This window comes from Pongo pygmaeus, chromosome 1, assembly GCF_028885625.2.
Source record: "Pongo pygmaeus isolate AG05252 chromosome 1, NHGRI_mPonPyg2-v2.0_pri, whole genome shotgun sequence".
In the NCBI taxonomy this organism is placed as follows: Eukaryota; Metazoa; Chordata; class Mammalia; order Primates; family Hominidae; genus Pongo; species Pongo pygmaeus.
This window is the reverse complement of record NC_072373.2, coordinates 43,197,704-43,216,597: the sequence shown is the minus strand read 5'-3', so window position 1 is coordinate 43,216,597 and position 18,894 is coordinate 43,197,704. Positions and strand designations below refer to the sequence as shown.

Below are 18,894 nucleotides of genomic sequence, written 5' to 3'. Positions count from 1 at the left end.
TTCACCTTTTGGTCTGTGCTTCAGGCCATGAGTAGTTAGTGTATAGCACATGTTCACAGGCATTAGCATCTCAGTCTTTTGAAATATGGCTAAAATTTAGTATTCCACCTGCACTTGATCTACTTGAGAAGTATTTAACAGGTCTATTTTATAAAATCCCAGGGCAGCCTTTTCTGCTACCTGGTTGGATTGGGCTACATGAATATAAACTCATTTTGCTATCAGCCTGAGAAATAGGCAGGTATACTGGAAACACCTCTTATCTGGGGCAATTGGACTAGTAATTGGTCAGTTAATTCCAAAAGTCAGTTAAAACAGAGAGTCTTTAAAAGGGAAGACAAAACAGTTCTCAAGCATTTTCTTTATTTTAATTTTTTTTGAGACAGGGTCTCTCTATTATTGCCCCAGCTGGTCTCTAACTCCTGGGCTCAAGCTATGCTACAGTCTCAGCCTCCTGAGTAGGTGGGATTACAGGCACATGTCATCATCCAGCTACCATTTTATTTTAACTTAAAAATATGTAAACGCCAGCCTGGCCAACATGGTGAAACCCTGTCTCTACTAAAAAAAAAAAAAAAAAAAAAAACAAAAATTAGCCAGGTGGGTGGCAGGTGCCCATAATCCCAGCTACTGGGGAGGCTGAGGCACGAGAATCGCTTGAACCCGGGAGGCGAAGGTTGCAGTGAGCCGAGATCAAACCATTGCACTCCAGTCTGGGCGACAGAGTGAGACCCTGTCTCAGGGGGGGAAAAAAAAGTGAATGTACACATATTCACAAATCTTTTTATGTGGGCCAGGGCTTTTTCTTAAAGTGTGGATCCTTCAAGTAGATTTCAGTTGACTTTCTTTCATAAAGTATACACTTAACATTTGATCTGTGATTTCCAGTTTCAGTTTAAGTGAACCAAGTTCTTAAATACATTTGAGAAATGAAGGGCAGAATTCTTCTAGATTTTTAAGCTCCACCACTACAACCTTTTACTCTTGTCTTGCCCATATCTAATTCAGCAGCAATTTTTTTTAGCAACTTGTCTTCAAATTTCTTCCAAGCATTCAACCTCTTTTTCATAGAAATAACTTTTTTTTATACTCATATTTCACTTGTTTGTATTATACAATAATTTAATATGTAATTAAAATAACAAGTATACCTAGCGTGAACTAATTACTGACCCTGAAGCAGCCAACCTGGCTGGTAGGAGTAGATGTGAGTAATACACAACCAGCCTCCAGTGTGCTATGCAACTCAGCCAGTTTATTTTGAAGAGAAGTTGGTATGTCACATAAGCTGGCAAGTCAGTTAAGAAAGTATCACCCGTATGTTTCTCTCCTTTTTGCCTCTACTGATTGCTATGGGATTTTTATCTTAGCACCTGTTATCATAATTCCTCTATTAGACTGTAAGCTTTTGGACGGCAGGGCCCTTGTCTTATGTGTGTTATCTCCAGTGTCTCCTGATATAGTGTCTGGCCTATAGTAGGTGCTCAGAAGTACTAACTAGACATATATATATCTTAGTTCAGTGCTATATATTTGTTGGTGCCAAATAGCTCTTTATTGAATAGATGGATATATGTATGTATTACTGCACATAATGTACTCAAAATCCAAATGAGAACCTATAGAGTATCTATTTTTTAGGATTTTTGCCATACTGGTTCCTTGTGTTTGCATGAAAAACTGAAAATTGACTGTGGAGCTTTTAGGCTTGGGTTGGAACAATATGTATTTTAGAAAGATTGCTCTCTTAATAATAACTACAACTCATTCTTAGAATAATAAAAATCATATCAGTACTAAGTAATATTTATCAACTGCTTACTGTGTGCCAGGCAGTATGCTAAGTGTATGTTATCTTAGTTCATATCCACAGCCCTGAAAGAAGACACAACAAGGCATGTTGTGTTATTATTTCCATTTATAGATGAGGACTCTTTGGGAGCCAGCAAGGAGGTGGCACAAGGTCTAATCTTTGAACAGTTGAGAAATGGGTAGTTTGTTTTCATAGTGCTGCTTCTTATTTTCAAGGTTGAGGGCCCTTCTAGGAGGGGTGAAAGGAACCCTTAAATCTGGAGACTGCCTAGAGGGAGAAACTGACACTTGCTTTTGGCTTTCTGGGAACCAGGGTAGATCCTCTCTTGATTGAAGAGAATTAATAGGATCCTGTGGCTGGGCATTGGGCAGAGTGTTTGAATAGCTGCTGGCCATGGTAGGTAAAGCCAAAGTGGCAGTGAAAACAAGCTACTGTGGGACATTAGACCCTGCCTGTCACTTTTCTTCCCAGGCCACTCCCTTGTTGGAGGGCCCTTCTGAAACTCCTCTTGCTCTGTAGTCTGGATGCTTGTGAACAAGCTGCTTGCAGGTGCCAAAACAAACAGCAGTGTGGGTCTTAGGGCCTGGGCTTGGAAGCTGGGCAGAGGGTGGAAGGGCTCCATTTGGGAGCAGTGTTGATGGAAGTCATTTTTCTAGCTGAGGTGTGAGGTTGGTTCTGAGCTAAATTTAAGAGAAGGCTATGGTCTTTTGTCCTTCCACACTTTTGGGACCCAGCAGATAGTATAAATGCAATCTTTACAAATCCACTCACTGCCAGAAATGAATCTAAAAAAGTGCTAGTCTGTGGGCCTCTTGGTCAGGAAGGTGACAGCAGTGGCAACAGCAGAAAAACCAATCAAACAAACAAAATGCCTGTGGGCTGGCAAACAGAATTTCTTTGCAAGGTTAATTCTGAATGTCAGACGATCTTTCCTTTTTTGTAGGTTGGAAGGGGGCAGCAGCAAAGGGAAAGAGACAGCAGTTGGAGGCCACCTTCTTTAGTCCCCCTTCCCCAAAGAAGAGCAGTAGCTAGTATTGTGGTTGGCATTAAATTGATATAAAGACACCCTGGCCTGGAAGTTAAATGAAAAGTTTTTTTTTCTTTCTTTTTTGAGACGGAGTCTTGCTCTGTCGCCCAGGCTGAAATGCAGTGGCATGATCTTGGCTCACTGCAACCTCCGCCTCCTGGGTTCAAGCAGTTCTTGTGCCTCAGCCTCCCGAGTAGCTGGGACTACAGGCATGTGCCACCATGCCCGGCTGATTTTTATATTTTTAGTAGAGACGGAGTTTCACCATGTTGGCCAGGCTGGTCTTCAACTCCCAACCTTAGGTGATCTGACTGCCTCAGCCTCCCGAAGTACTGGGAATTATAGGCGTAAGCCATTGCTCTCAGCTGAATGAAAAGATTTTTGATGTACTTTTTAGCCAGAGGGATTTTATGCTGCTGTGTGGCCAGTTTTTCCACATGTCTGCAGCAGTTACAATTTTTGACAGATATCCTGAGAAGATTATAGATTTTGATAGAGGCAGTAACTTTATTAGCAAGACTGATTTCATGTTAGAATGAATTCTCTGGGTCTTTTTCGGGTTACTTTATGTTCCTTAAAAAGAAAGACATTGGGCCGGGCACAGTGGCTCACGCCTGTAATCCCAGCACTTTGGGAGGTCAAGGCGGGCGGATCATGAGATCAGGAGTTCGAGACCAGCCTGACTAACATGGTGAAACCTCGTCTCTACTAAAAATACAAAAACAGTAGCTGGGCGTGGTGGTGGGCGCCTGTAATCCCAGCTACTCAGGAGGCTGAGGCAGGAGAGCTGCTTGAACCCGGGAGGCAGAGGTTGCAATGAGCTGAGATCGCACCATTGCACTCTAGCCTGGGCAACAGAGTGAGACAACGTCTCAAAAAAAAAAAAAAAAAAAGACATTGACTGGTCTTGGCAGTCTTTGGGTTTTATTCTGAACTGTGTAGAGTTGGCCAACTCAGGAATTCTAGACTAGGGAGAGAATTTTGCAGTGCTTTTGAGCATGTCTGTGGAAATGTACTGTACTCATCACTATGGAATGGTTCTCCAGTTTGGCTATAAACTCATGGAGCTGGCTCCTTGAAATGCTAGCATCCTAGCCATGCATGCATGCAAGCAAGCAGAATTTGTTCACGCCTAGGCCATATGTGGATGTCACTCTTCTTCAGTTTCATATCCAGTTTCTGCTTGCCTGAGCTAGAAATGAAGTCATCCAGCACTCACAAAACCTCTGGCCTTAGAGGCTTAAAAACAAAAACAAAACAAACATAGCAACTATCCCATACCACCTTAGTGAGGTGGATATTATTGTCCTCTTTTCAGAAGTGAGGAAACTAAGGCTCAGAAATTAAGATACGTGCTCATGTGTTCCTAGGACACAGGTCCTAGGAACTGGGATCCAGGATCCCAAAGTCTGCCTCTAAAGCCTATGCTTTTCCCATAGGGCTGCTCAACCTGACCTTTGCACTTTGCCATTTATGTTACTTCTTCCATTCCTTGGAAGTAAATTGAAATGGGTTTGGGTTGGCGCTGTGGCTCACACCTGTAATCCCACCACTTTGGGAGGGTGAGGTGAGTGGATTGCTTGAGCCCAGGAGTTCAAGACCAGCCTGGGCAACATAAGGAGACCCCATCTCTACAGATAATTTAAAAATTAGCTGGACTTGGTGGCGCCCACCTGTGGTCCCAGCTACTTGGGAGGCTGAGGCAGGAGGATCACCTAAGCCTGGAAGGTCGAGGCTATGGTGAGCTGTGATCATGCCTCTGCATTCTGGCCTGGGTGAAAGAGCAAGACCCTGTCTCAAAAACAAGCTAACAAAAAACCGCCTAAAAAACAAAAGAAATGGGTTTGAGAGAGAAGAAGAGAGAGAAACTTAACTGTGGGTGTTCATAGTTAGGTACTCGTGGATGACCACCTACCATCAGACGGGAGTGGCTAGCCCTTGTTTTCATTTATGCAGACAGACTTCCTTTTGTACCAGGTAAAAATAGGGATGCTGCAGTAGAGCAGAGGAGCTAAACGTGGCTTCTTCTGACTTACATAATAAAATAAGAATCTCCCCAATGGCCCTTTCCTGTCTGCTGGTCACTGTGATGAAGTGGGCCACACTAGGCACAGCTTCACTTAAGGGCCTCCCCAGGGTTATCAGGTCCACAAAGGGTCTTGGGATCAAATGTGCAGCTAAATTGACGAGATCAATTCACTAGGATAAAGACTTCTACTTCCAAAGCAGTATGGTGCTTGGGTCAGTGTCTCTTTAGAAATTAATGTATAGATAAAATATTTCATATTAGGGAGAGCTCTGTGCTGCCCTTTCCCAAAGCTTTGGTTATTTGATGGGAGGGAAAGACTTCTCGAACCTACGTCAGAATATTCAGCTTTGAAAGATGAGGGTTTTTCTCGAGGCTAGTTTTGTACCTGCTGTTTCTTTTAGAAATGATTGCTCTATGGGTTTAAAAGGTGACCCAAATGACTTTTTTATTATTATTATTTTTTAGCTCTGGGAGGAGTTTGCGTGTGTGTGTGTGTGTGTGTGTGTGTGTATGTGTTTTATCTGCTTCAACTCTGACCACCTGGCAGTCAGCCTAATCTCTGCCCTCGTGTTGATCTTTAATTCAACATTTAATTACCTATCTTGGTATCCATATGAATTTGATTGTTTTTTTTTGGCTTTTTTTGAACTCATAAAAGGTATCCCAGTTCCTAGAGGGCATAGTGCCCATCTCCTCCCATCCACCAGTGGACATTCTTTTCAAAAGACACATGGCAAGTACCCCTCACACCTGAGCTGTGGTGGTTTGGGTTTGTCCCCTTTGCTTTTGTTTGCAGAACACCCTTTACTCCTTTTGCACGGTTCTGTTGTAAGGAAAATCAGTTGAAATAAAAAGATATTAAATTGAGAGACAAAAAGATGCTGCCACACTCCCAGTTAGAGGCAGACTTTAGTCTATATTTTCAGATTTATTTTGATTATAAAGTGTAGTCTCCCCCCGCCACCCCCTGTCTGCTTTTCTTTGTAGTTCTGTAATCAGGAGTCTGTTAGTCTCTTTCCAATGCTATAATTAATAGTCTGGTCTAAAATATAAAAACCTGAAAGTTATTAATGGAAATGTCACTACTCACCTCATTTTTACAGAGGCCACTTGGCCTCTAAGTCATTGAGTCTTTGGACAAACATCATTTAGCATTGACTATGTGCAAGAACTGTGCTGTATGCTGGGGATTTAAAGACAAAGAAATACAGTTCCTGCCTCTGAGCATGCATCATCTTACTGGTGAGGCTCACATACAAACAAACAGGCAGAATTCAGTGTAATTGAGAAATGTTGTAATTGAGTTATATATAGGGTTCTTATTTTGCACTTCTCTGTAGAGTAGTAGTTTCCATACTGTGCGGTATTTGCCTGTTCACTTGCCTGTTCCTTTGTGAGCTCTTGAGGGCCAGGAACAAATATGGATATAAACATGGAACCATGAGCGAATAGATGTTTCTTATCAATGCTAGGCCTGTCTTATAAGGTGTTCCACAGTGGAACCACCTGGGAAACAATTGATTTTGCCTTCTTGTTTGTTAGCTAAATGCCTGATTTGCTTTTTAGGATTCTATTAGGTTAAATCTTATGAAATTACCGTTTTGTTGATAATTTCACATGGTTCCGTGTAATAAAAAGAGATCAATTTTACAGACTTCTGGTTTTAGGTCATGCACAGAGGTGAAGTTCTGCACAGGTACTGGGCATCCTATATGTATTTCCACTAGGTTACTATTTCCGAGTGTGAGTCTCTATTTGGAACTTCAGAGGGGGAGCCTGTGGCCCAGCTATTCCTGTGTCACTCAACTCTGGAGTGGAATTCTTCTAGGTAGTGCCTGTTTGTAGACTGGACAGGGAATAAAACCACTACTCTGTGCCCATTTATAAATATTTGCATTTACCTTGGAGAATGTACAAGACCCAGGCTTCATGCGTGTGTGAGAGAAAATAGCAAGTGAAAAGGATGTGTACACAGCAGCATGAATGGGGTGCTATTCTTAGCTGGGTCTCTAACCTAGAGAACAGGAAACAAGATGCTTCTGAATGTGGACTACGGCTGCCCTATGCTAGAGCCAAGAGGCTTCGAGTCATAGGGAAACTCATGACAGTTGCTAGTGTCCTTCAGACCTTCCTCTTTTGTAGAAAGTTTCATTCTTTGTGCGTCTCAGACTGAGATGGAGGAGGGGTTGGCTCTCTTTTCTAAGGGATCTAGAGAGAAAGGGCAGATGTAGTCTTGAGCAGTGGGCTTCTCAGCTGTGCTGCTTCTTCCACGGAGACAATCTGGATCTATTTGGTTGATGGAGCAGCTCCTTTCATTCTGAGTGGGTTTAGCATTTGAGAAATAGAGGGGCACCTTGGCTGACGGGACTAAACCTTCTTTGGCAATTTATAATAAACGCTCTCTGATTTATTGTTTATTCTTTCACATTGAGGTTGAACCTGATTTGCCTTTGAAAGTTAAGAGCAGGACTAGGACTAGAACTAGAAATGCCTGATGTATACTGTAGCACACAGTGGAGTGTTGTCCACTTTTTAGTCACTTGGTGACTACTGATTAATTGATTTGAATATATCAATGTCTGGCAATTGGACCAATTACTCAGCTTCCCAATCTGATGGTGTGGTTGATGGAAATGTTTCCTGGTGGCATTTTCCCACAGGATTAGGATGGTGGTGGCATTAGCCAGGATCTCTTTTGTCACTGCCACTGTTGCTGAATGATCTGTATTTTGAACTTTCTTGACTTAGTATAGTATTATACATCCAGCCCTTACCCTAAATGCTTATTATTTAATATTGACAACTTACAGGCTAATGTTTTAAATCTTTTTTTTTTTTAAGGCAGAGTCATGCTCTGTCACCCAGGCTGGAGTGTGATCTCAGCTCACTGCAACCCCTGCCTCCCAGGTTCAAGTGATTCTCCTGCCTCAGCCTCCCGAGTAGCTGGGATTACAGGCATGTGCCACCATGCCTGGGTAATTTTGTATTTTTAGTAGAGACGGGGTTTCACCAGGTTGGCCAGTCTGGTCTCAAACTTCTGACCTTAGGTGATCCACCTGCCTCGGCCTCCCAGAGTGCTGGGATTACAGGTGTGAGCCACCACGCCCGGCAAAACAGCATATCTTTAATTAGAACCCAACATGAGATGGTATTTCTTCAAAGAGGGCCTGAAATTGTGCTATTACCTCCAAGCGAACTTTATGAAAGGGATCGGGTCTGTATATCAACCATTTAATTTCTCCATTTCTCTAAATGGGAAAAAAAATTTGTTTTTGTTTCTTTTTTACTCAGAACACCAAGCCCATTCAGCTACCTCAAAAGAGGTTATAGCCAGGGCGCCCCTCTTAGAAGAAAAGACATTTTTTTTCCCCTTAAGATTGGTGCATGGAAGCTTAGAGCCTCATTTCACCATCTCTCCTGATTTGATGTAGATTTATGAGAAATGAATATAGGGAAAATACTGGCTGTAGACTTGACAACTGTTAACTTGGTGAACAGCATGTTCTTGTTTATGTTAACTGTGTACTTTGACTATTCAAGATCCCCATTACTTTTCACTTGTCATGCCACATCATTGCTGCAAGTTAGCCTCCTTAGATAAGATACATGGCAGTTAGCTATCTTCACCTGATGGGGAGGAATAGGGTAGAGAAAAGAATGTGACCAGCTGTTGTCAGCTTCTCCGTGGAAGTGGTAACCATGTCAGAGCCAGGCCCTGGAGACCTGGCTTGGAAAAGCACGAAGTTTTCCTACCAGGAACTTCTGTAGAGCCCTAGACCTTTCCATCTTAGTGCCGAGTTAAATGAGTCACGTAGCCTTCAGGTAAAGTCATTTCCAAGGGATTGTGAGAATGTGCCCAGGTTGGTTTGGACTGTGTCACACTTACTTGTACTGGCTTATCTTTGCTACTAACTTTTGTGTGTGTGTTATTGTTCTTCTAACTATTGTTGATGATTTGAGTGATGCGAAAGATTTTGATGATGGTAACTTTCTATAAGAGATGTAGAAGCAAGAGGCCCAGAGAATTGATCTTGCCCTTCATCTGACACATTGTGACCAGTTTGTTGAACATGGTAAGGCCTGGAATTGTCACTTCGAATGTGTTCTTAATCTGGGAAATTTGAAGAGGTCTGCAGCAGGGAGGCTGGTCAGGGAAGTAGCTTTGCAAAATAAAATCTTCATACTGATGCAATCCCAGAGAACTTGCCTTTGGGTTTGTGATTGCAAAGTGTTGAATCAGTCTTTGGTGTGGATACAGAATATTTGCAGCTAGTTGAAGTGTAGGGGTGTTGGGACAGGAGAAATGATGAGGTGAAGTCTTATCAGAGGCTGAAGGTCACCTGATTTTTTCCTAGTAAAGGTTCATTTGATGTGGAATTTATCCGTTTAGCCCACCTAATTGGAGTTATCTGGTTTCTGTCCCGGAAGACTCTGCTGTTGGCCCTGGACTACTTAATTCTGTTTGCTCACCAAATCGGTGACATAAGTTACAAGTTATGAGATTTAATGTTTAGAGTATGGTTTTGGATTATAGGTTCCTTGCATTCTTAAGTTAGCAGAAAGAAACCAAGAGAAGCAGCATGGTACAAACAAAACCCCAAACAAGTGCAAATGTCAGAGAGACCTGGGTTCAAATCCTAGCTATGCCACATATAAGTTTTATCATGAGAGTAAATTGCATAATCTCCCAGAACCTCAGTGTTCTTGTTGCTAAATGTGCACAAAATAACTGGCTATCTTACAGAGATGTTGTGAAGTTAGAATGAGTGAAGGTGACATGCCTAGTAAGGATCTGGCACGTAGAAGCACACAATCAGCTTTAGCTGTTTCTGTTATTAGCAGTGGACTTAACACTGTATAAATCTGTCCCTCCATGCTTCCCACTTGCCCGTTTGTCAAATGGACTTGACATTCCTTGCTCAATGGTTGACAGGGAGCCAAGTGAGATATCTGAGCTGTTGAGGATGGATGTGTATCTCAAGATCCTGGCATCCAGACTGGGGCTCTACAAGTTGCAGTATATTTGCAAGTTGTAGCAGAACTATATTAAAAACATGCCCTGCCTGTTTCCCCTCGTTGGTCCTCCCATTCAGAGAGGGGCTTTCTGGCCTTGTGCTTTAAATAGTCCTTAGATGGTAATGTGGATAGTAGATGAACACAATTCTTGTGAATCCATTTGCCTTGTGCTTGGGAGTTCTATTCTTAGACCACAATCACCGGAATAGTAAGCCTCCGACCCCACATCCGAACTGAAGCCATGTGGGCCTGGCTAATGGATTTCTTTGGGAAACTGGGACAAAGGACTGGGTCTGCTTCTGTCATTGACTAGGCCAGGTATGGAGCAGTCCATTAGAAACCAGTCTCCTCCCAGTTGTCTGGAGTTTATGAGCCTGGCTTACCTGGGATCATTTTCATGTTATGATCCTAATTAAAGTTCAGCCTGTTTACTCTGCTCCAGTCAAGGAGTTACAGGGGAATCAAGGCAGATAAGATGTTTATGGGTGAACCCTGTTTCATTTTCCTCGGATCCACAATTAAAGAATTAACAGCACTTGTTATTTATTGAGCAGAACCGTGGGAGGGAGGAGGGCTTTAGTGCTTGTTTTGCTTCTTCTGTGAGCCCAGGGCTGCGCCAGCAGCATTTCACTTTTAATCCTTAGTATTGTTAGGCCTATACTTCCACCTATAGAGGTGGCAATTAAGGATCTTAACTTGCCCAGGGGTTCATGATCACGAACCTTCTACTACTTCATACCTTGAACACCATCTCTTCTAATAGATGGGCAACAGTATGGTCATTTCTGTGAAGATACTGGTGACTTAAAAGCATTACTAAATGTTTATTAAACACTTGAATATAGTTATTATATATGTGAGAATGGATTCACATCTAGGGCTCCTGACAGTATCTGTCAAGATGCTGGCCCCAAACCCTGAGTTTGTCATGTTATGTGGGCATATTTGGTTGCCCAACTCTGAAGCCAAATGATGCCAGGGAGAGGGAGCCTCCATACTGTGGGGGTATTTCTAAGAGCAGCCTGATCCTTAATTATCCTACTAAAGACAGTGTCCTCTGTGATCTCAGCCTTATAACATCCCTGTTAAGATAGGAGGGGGCTGAAATCATTTGTTCTCCTTCACATTGAGGGGAGACTCAGGCACAGATGAGAGACAGAGGCACAGAAGTTAAATAATTAGTCCAAGGTCACATCAAATGATTTCCAACTCAGCTGATGAATCTGTCTAGGTCTCGGTCTCCCAAATATTGCAGCTTCCCTTACAATGTAATTTGATCTCAAACACTTTACATGTCTTATTTTTCTTCCTCCTTTTTCTATTTTGGTAAATAAGATGTTTTTTACACCTACTGCCTGATTAATGTTGGGTTTTAATTTAGCCCTTCAAGATGATCAACGACTTAACTGAGGAAACTGCTGCCAGAATGTAGTTTATAATGTACCTTTTTTCCTATGCTCGGTTTTCTGCTTCTGTATTTTGTACATTGTCAGTCTCTGTGGGTTAAGAACTTTGGGACTCTCAAGGGTCATCTTGACAGAAGAGCTTCTGCAGTTGGGAATTGTTACCTTTCTCAGAGCAGTGCTATTGGGAAAAAAAAAATCTAGGCATTTTTGGTCTCAGCTTCACAGAGGAAGTGAAGCACATTCAAGGGTAGCCCATTGGCTTCTCGTATAGGAATAGTATAGATTTGGCTTATTTTATTCCTTGCTTATTATAATATTATTATTTATAAGCATATCTTTTTAGTTACCCTCATGATTTACTATCTATAAGAACATAAGCTTACTGTTTGTGTAATATTTGTCCCTGTATTTTAGATGGGAGTTGCTGAGGTAGTATAAGGTTTGGTAACTACATCTGGCCTCTCAGGGAAATAACCAAGTTGTTCAGATTCTTAGCTGTATTATGTGAAGTTGTTTGTCAGCTTCATTGCTTACTACTGTGAAATAAGTTATAAAGAGGAACTTTTAATAAAAATAAATAGATTCACTCAGGGGAGGGGTATTCATTGTTGGTGAAATATGTCGAGTACCAGATGCTTTTTGGTCTCCCAATGACCTATCAAACTGCAGATCTTTTGGCTTTGTAATATATTCAGTTCCACATTTATTCATTCAAGATTTTTTATATCCTCATTATGTGCCAAGTACTGGGTTGGACACTAGGTGACAGAGATGAACAAATCCCTAATCTTAGGATTTCACAGTGGATGTTGGAATTTAGTGCCGTTTAGCTTCATTAGGTTCTGCAGTAGTCCCAAGATTTTCCAAGATCATCCTGTCCTCCAGTGTTCTATTGATTCAACTTCAGAATATATCCCAGACTCTGTCCCTCTTTACTCCTCACTGCTGTTGCACTGGGTCCATCTGCCATCATCTCTCACCTGGATTATCTCAGTAGTTTCCCAACTGGTTTCCTTGTTTCCATTCTTGCCCCCGTCTGTCTACTCTCAATATAACAGCTAGAACAATCCTTTTACAATGGAATTCAGATCATGTTTACCCCTCTGTTCAAATTCTCCAGTGACTTTCCATTTTTTACATGATCTGGCTCCTACTACCTATCTCACTGTGTTTCCTACTACTCTCCTGCTCTTTCTCCTCTTAATAAACACTGGGGTCATGGTGTTTCCTTTAACATGCCAGGCATGCTTGACCCTGTCCTGTCTCAGGGCCCTGCTGTTCCCTCTGCCTGGAACAGTCTTCCCATAGTGTCTGCATGGCTCGCTCTCTCACTGCTTTGGATTGCTGCTCAAAAGTCACCTTATCAAAGGCCTTTCCCAAAGGTTTAAAAATCATTCTACTATAAAGACACATGCATACGTATGTTTATTGCAGCACTATTCACAATAGCAAAGACTTGGAACCAACCCAAATGCCCATCAATGATAGACTGGATAAAGAAAATATGGCACGTAAACACCATGGAATACTATGCAGCCATAAAAAAGAATGAGTTCATGTCCTTTGCAGGGACATGGATGAAGCTGGAAACCATTATTCTCAGCAAACTAACACAGGAACAGAAAACCAAACACCACATGTTCTCACTCATAAGTGGGAGTTGAACAATGAGAACATACGGGCACAGGGAGGGGAACATCACACACCGGGGCCTGTTGGGGGGTGGGAGGCAAGGGAAGGGATAGCATTAGGAGAAATACCTAATGTAGATTATGTGTTGATGGGGGCAGCAAACCACCATGGTGCATGTGTACCTATGTAACAAACCTGCACATTCTGCACATATATCCCAGAACTTAAAGTATAATTAAAGAAAAAGAAAAAGAAAAAAAAAGTCACCTTATCAAGACCCTCTAGGCTACTCTGCATAAAATATATCCCACTTCATATTTCCTATTTGATGTCTGACTCCCCCTCCTCCTTCACTAAAATGTAAGCTCCATAAGGGAAGGGATTTTGTCTGTTTTGTTCTGTTGTATTCCTAAATACCTAGAAGGTGCTAGTAAATATTTGTTGGTTGAATGAATAAATCAGCCTATTATTTAATCAGTCAATGTCCTCTGTAAAAAGGACTTCTCATACCAGTGGCACATATCTGTATGATGGTTGGTGTAGGGAGGGACATGGTCAGAATGGCTCTGTCTGTGTGGAATAGTTTTTCTTAGTATAATCCCAGAAGACTCCTATTGGGGTTAAGCCACAGATTTAGCCTTATTAGTACCACTCTTTAATCATAAAGTCAGAGGATGTTATGATTGGAAGGGATCTGGGGGACTGTTTGGTCCACTTTTCTCATTATTGATGTGAGAATAACAGAGCCTAGAGAAAGTAAGTGAATTACTCACAGTCGTAAAGCTGTAGGGGTCAATCCGAAATTAGGCTTCTGACATCCGATTCTGTAGTCTTTCCTACATGTTTTCCCCCTGGCTGAGACAGTTCATGGGCTTTCAGAGTTGACAATTTTCTCTCCAGTCTCTAAACAGGAGCTTTTATCTGGACATTCTAGGTTAGCATAGATGGACGATGACCCTGTAATGTGTGGAAAATCCCAAAGGGTGAGCACTGTGAATGGGAACAACCCCAGATGTGTCAGGAGCACCACAGGCACGCTCACTCTTCCATTGGCAGGAGATGTGTAGGGTGGAAAGGAAACCAAAATCAAGACCCTTTGTTGCTCCAGTTCTTTTATTACATGTCACAGTCGAATGTGTCTCCATTTAAATTCAGATTTTTTGATGAATGGCCAGACCAGCTGCAGGCCCTTTGGGCCAGAAGCCTTGATCTCGCCAACTGTTCATTTTCTTGATGGACTTCCTTATTTCAGGCATTTGTGTGTAGCTGGTCTATTGTGGAGTTGTCAGAGGGGTGTAGAGCCCCCTCTTTGGGACAGTCAGTCCTCCCTGTGCAGCATGTCCTGAAGCTGGCCTGCCTCCATCCTCTTTCTAAGTGTGTGAGGTCTTTTGTTAAACAGGGTGAAGTGAGAGAGGACTCCTAAAGAGAGAAAAACTCCTCCAGCATTTGCTGGAACATGTTTGTGAACTGACCAAGATGTAATTGGGATGGCATAAAAAGAGACTTACATTTACTTAATTTCTTGCTGTCTGGTTTGTGATATATGGTGGCCCAAATTGAGTTTAGAAGGAGCTTTGATCATATGTCCAGAAGGTGTCATATTTAATTCTACTCCCTGTGGCCTCTCTTACAATACCAGTCATGCATAAAGCCCGTGGTTTTGCTGCATCTAGTTTTACTGAAGCAAAGGCTCTGGACTTTCATAGTTTACACTGACATATTTCTAGTTTGCATCTGCAATGTACTCTGAGGATGCTGATTTCCAGATAGCCATTTTTGGGTTAAGGGAAGTTCAAGTCTCCTGAGTATAGTAGCTACACCACCTGGAGAGCTTCATTTTGGTTTGGTGACAACATTTATTTTAGCTTAGTTTTCTTACATTAGGTGGGCAAAATAAGAAAGGCCAGAAAAGTTTAGGGCAGTTTTCTGAGACACTCAGCAAAACTATGAGGCCTAGAATTGAGAACTGGGTATTACCCTGTAGATAATGTCTTTTCAAGTTGGGCTAGTGGAGTTTCTGAGCAGCAGCTGCATTCTCCTGGTACATCTTCAGGTTTTGTAAGATTACCTTTAGCCCTCTAAGTGATCAGATCTGCCTCACTGTCACTCATGGGAGCCCTTGATCTGGACAGGGTGGACCTTGAGTAGCTGAGTTTGAACAACTGAGGTGGCAAGAGGGATCTCCCCCTTGGTTCTTTTTTTTTTTTTTTTTTGGAGACACTCTTGCTCTGTTACCCAGTCTGGGGTGCAGTGGTGCGATCTTGGCTCATTGCAGCCTCCGCCTCCTGGGTTCAAGTGTTTCTCCTGCCTCAGCCTCCTAAGTAGCTGGGATTACAGGCGCCAACGACCATGCCTGGCTAATTTTTTTATTTATAGTAGAGATGGGGTTTCGCCATGTGGGCCAGGCTGTTCTCGAACTCCTGACCTCAGGTGATCTGCCCACCTCGGTCTTCCAAAGTGCTGGGATTACAGACATGAGCCACCGTGCCCGGCCCTTATATATATATATTTTTTATTGAAGAGCTAGAGAAGCAATCTCAAGGTCAGGACAACTCACCCTGAGGTTCTCACTTGTCAGGGATTGTGCTGGATTCTGACTTAGGTTCTGCCATCAAACACAGAATGCCCTGATCCTTAGAGGCAGAGGCGGCTCTTCAGCCTATAGGGTAGATAACTGGGAATAGAATTCTCACCAATTCTTATTTTCTATGCTAAAAGTTTTACTTTAAGATTTAGGCCTGCTTTTTTCTTTCTCTCTCTCTCTCTTTTTTTTCCCCCCAGTAACAGTTTAAAATTGGTGCCTTAGACACAAGCAAAAGGATATTAGCCCAGCTTTAGAAATAAGTGAGTCCACATGTAATTTTTTAGTTTCTCCTCTCCCTTCACTTTTTGCTTTCTTGGTAGTATGCTAATTGTATTCTTTTTCTGCATCTTTTTCCCCCATTCTTTGGCAGATATTATTACTTGTCTTGAAAGAGTAGGTGAAGAGCTGTTTTTAGGACTCTTTGAAAGGGTACAGTATGGATGACAGTCTTGGCTAAATGTAATCAGATCCAGGAAGCTGGAGTCAGTGTGAGCTGGAATCAGTTCAAATTAGCAAAGCACTGGCGCTCAGTAGCAGGAATACAAGTGACCACAAAGTGTTAAACACATCTGGAAAGGGATTCTGACATCATCCTGAGAATCTTTAGGGAATACATATAGCCTGTAGACCCATTCCTCTTTGACCCTATAAAGATTCTTTAAAGAGTAATACCCTGAGTGGTTTTCTGGCCAGCTTGCCTGCTCATTTATCTTTGAGGAGATGGAAGGAGACAGTATGCCTCGTGGAGGTCCACAGGCCCCAGAGGTGTATGGATTGTGCATTTGGAAGTGCTGAAGCTGAGAGACTGGGTCTCTTGGTGGACCCCAAGGGATCTGCTTTTCCTCTACTCATTGTCCCTACACAACTTTTCCTGGCAGCCGGCATTGCTGTTTAGATGGGTTGTTCTTTGCTGTTTAAGTTGTTTGGCAGTGGTGTGTCAGGATGCGGGTTTTCTGAATACTTTCCCAGCTGGTTATTTGAGTGGTGGTTAGGGAGGGGCTGTTCTGGGGCTGCTCTGGAGCTGTTGAGGTCGGGTGTCTGTCTGGATACTCACAGCTGGTCTGTAGAGGAGAACGCTGTTCTCATTCTGCTGCCTTTGGTGGTGCTGTGTGTGGCTCTTTAGATGTGGGTGGAGATGAGTTGGGGGAGTTAATGAGATCTTTTTTTAGCTGCTTTTGATAAAGTAGTCTGCACTACAGGATTCATTGTGACTTTTTCCCTTAACCTGTGCATACTTCTCTGCTAGCCTTTGTGAACAAGAGTTCAGCCCCTCTTGCCCTCTTGCTCTTTCGCTCTCTCTTGCCCTTCTGCCTTCTGCCATGGGATGATGCAGGAAGAAGACCTTCACCAGAGGCAGGTTCCTTGATCTTGGACTTCCTGGCCTCCAGAACTGTAAGAAATTCTTTTCTCTTTTCTTTTCTTCTTTTCTTTCCTCCCTCCCTCCCTTCCTTCTCTCTCTCTCTCTCTTTCTTTCTTTCTCTTTCCTTTTTTTTTTTTGAGGCAGAGTCTGGCTCCGTCCCCCAGGCTGGAGTGCAGTGGCGCGATCTCGGCTCACTGCAAGCTCCGCCTCCCGGGTTCACACCATTCTCCATTCTCCAGCTTCAGCCTCCCGAGTAGCTGGGACTACAGGCGCCCGCCACCACGCCCGGCTAATTTTTTTTTTTTTGTATTTTTAGCAGAGACGGGGTTTCACCGTGTTAACCAGGATGGTATTTTTTTTTTTTTTAATTATGCAGTCTGTGGCATTCTGTTATAACAGCATGAAATGGACAAAGGCTCCATTTTCAAGAGCAAGCCCTTTTGTAGTTTCTGAGCTAATTATGACTGCAAAGGAAGTTCTATAGGTAGCCTCAGATCTACCACCTAGTAAATCTGCTACTAACCAGACCTAGAATCTAGGATTCTAGATCAAGTGCTGGGCAACATGATACCTCTGCAACTTGGCACCTCCCTATATCCCTCCAGTTGGTTTGGCCCATCAGGACTAACATTACCCCTCATATCCTAGTCTCTCTTGTAGGCAGAAGCCTTGCCTAAACCCTAAGCTGCTTAGTTCACATTCTGTCTTGCTTTTTTTTTTTTTTTTTTTTTTGGGAGGGGGTTCAAATATAAAATATACAGGAAAGAAATATAATGAACCTCCATGTACCCAACACCCGGATTAAACAGTTATCTCAATTTTGCCAGACTTGTTTCATCTACTTCAATCTCCCTAAACATTTACGTTTGTACAGGAAAAACTGGATAAATACCTAATTCTCCACCCTATCTCCCATTTTAAGTCATTTTTCAGAATAATGAGTTAGTGACTAGTAACCTCCACTGTAGTGACCAATAGGTTTTTTTTCTGAATATCGTTATGAACTCATAGATTATTGTTTGCATTTGATGTGTTTCAGCCCATTGTAGTCACTATTAATTGTTTTAGGTGCTCATATTGTCTCATCTTCGGTTAATAAGTATCTCTTCAAGTTGACTCCCATGGCCTTTTGACGTGATCCTGTTGGACTTGGGTGGCTTCCTTGCTTTCTGGCAAAAAAAAAAAAGATGTTCCAGGATCTATATCCTGCACCATACGTGGAGTCAGCCATTTCTCTAGGGGGTCTTGATTCCTTTTAGTAGAGAACACAGTTTGGGCTCTAGGACTGAATTACTTTTGTGAACCTCCTCTCCTGCGATTACAGCCTGCACCCCTGCTTATAGCCAGTAGAAGCTCTTGTTGGGCATCAACAGATCGAAAACCACCATGTAGTTCTGCCTCACTCTTACAAAGATTCATCTCTTGAGAATTTTGTGCTCTACCCCCGTCGTAGTCTTTATGGTTCTGAAACTTTTGCTTCAATCACCCTGAATTTTGCCAGCCATACACATGCCATACCTTGGATTGCCAAACTGCCCTCACTGGAGCCAATTTCTCTGGTTAGAATAGTTGTCCCAACTCATGCTTAATACTCTAGTAAGCAAGGTTCCACCTGGGCTCAGGTTAAGTTTTCTCCTTTGGGCCCTGTGTTCTACCAGCATTCCATTTATCTGAAACCCTCCCTCACCTCATCAAGATCTTATCTGGTCTTTAATGATTTACTCTGCTGCTTCCAGGGTTCTAAAGAACCCAGTTCAGGAGTTCCTGTTTCAGTTCGAGATCTTATTGGCCTGTCAGGTTGGTGTCAGCCCAGCTAGGATTAAGCAGAGTGGGGTGGGGGGTTGTAGTGCACTTTTGACACAGCGTGTACCTGGCTGACTACTTCTCTGTCTTTTCTTTCCTATTGCAATTCATGAGTCTCAGCATCTTCTGAATGGTGTTTAGTAGGTCATCATGTTGATTTCCTGCTCTAGGGAGTAGCATACTCTGGCTCTGTATCATTGGCAAAGGGATTTAAGGTTAGATGA

The 18,894-nt window shown here is 42.6% G+C and overlaps 1 protein-coding gene across 10 annotated transcripts in view; it reads left to right on the top strand.

The window, feature by feature from the left end:
* The window catches only part of SRGAP2 (SLIT-ROBO Rho GTPase activating protein 2), a 252,236-nt gene that overhangs the window by 32,848 nt on the left and 200,494 nt on the right, over nt 1–18,894 (top strand). The window contains exon 1 of one of the 10 annotated variants that reach the window (XM_054480845.2): nt 16,746–16,899. The exons of the other annotated variants lie outside the window; for them this stretch is intronic. The gene's annotated coding sequence lies outside the window, so the exon portion shown is untranslated. Of the gene's footprint in view, nt 1–16,745; nt 16,900–18,894 lie in introns of those variants that run through there. 10 annotated transcript variants of the gene reach the window in all.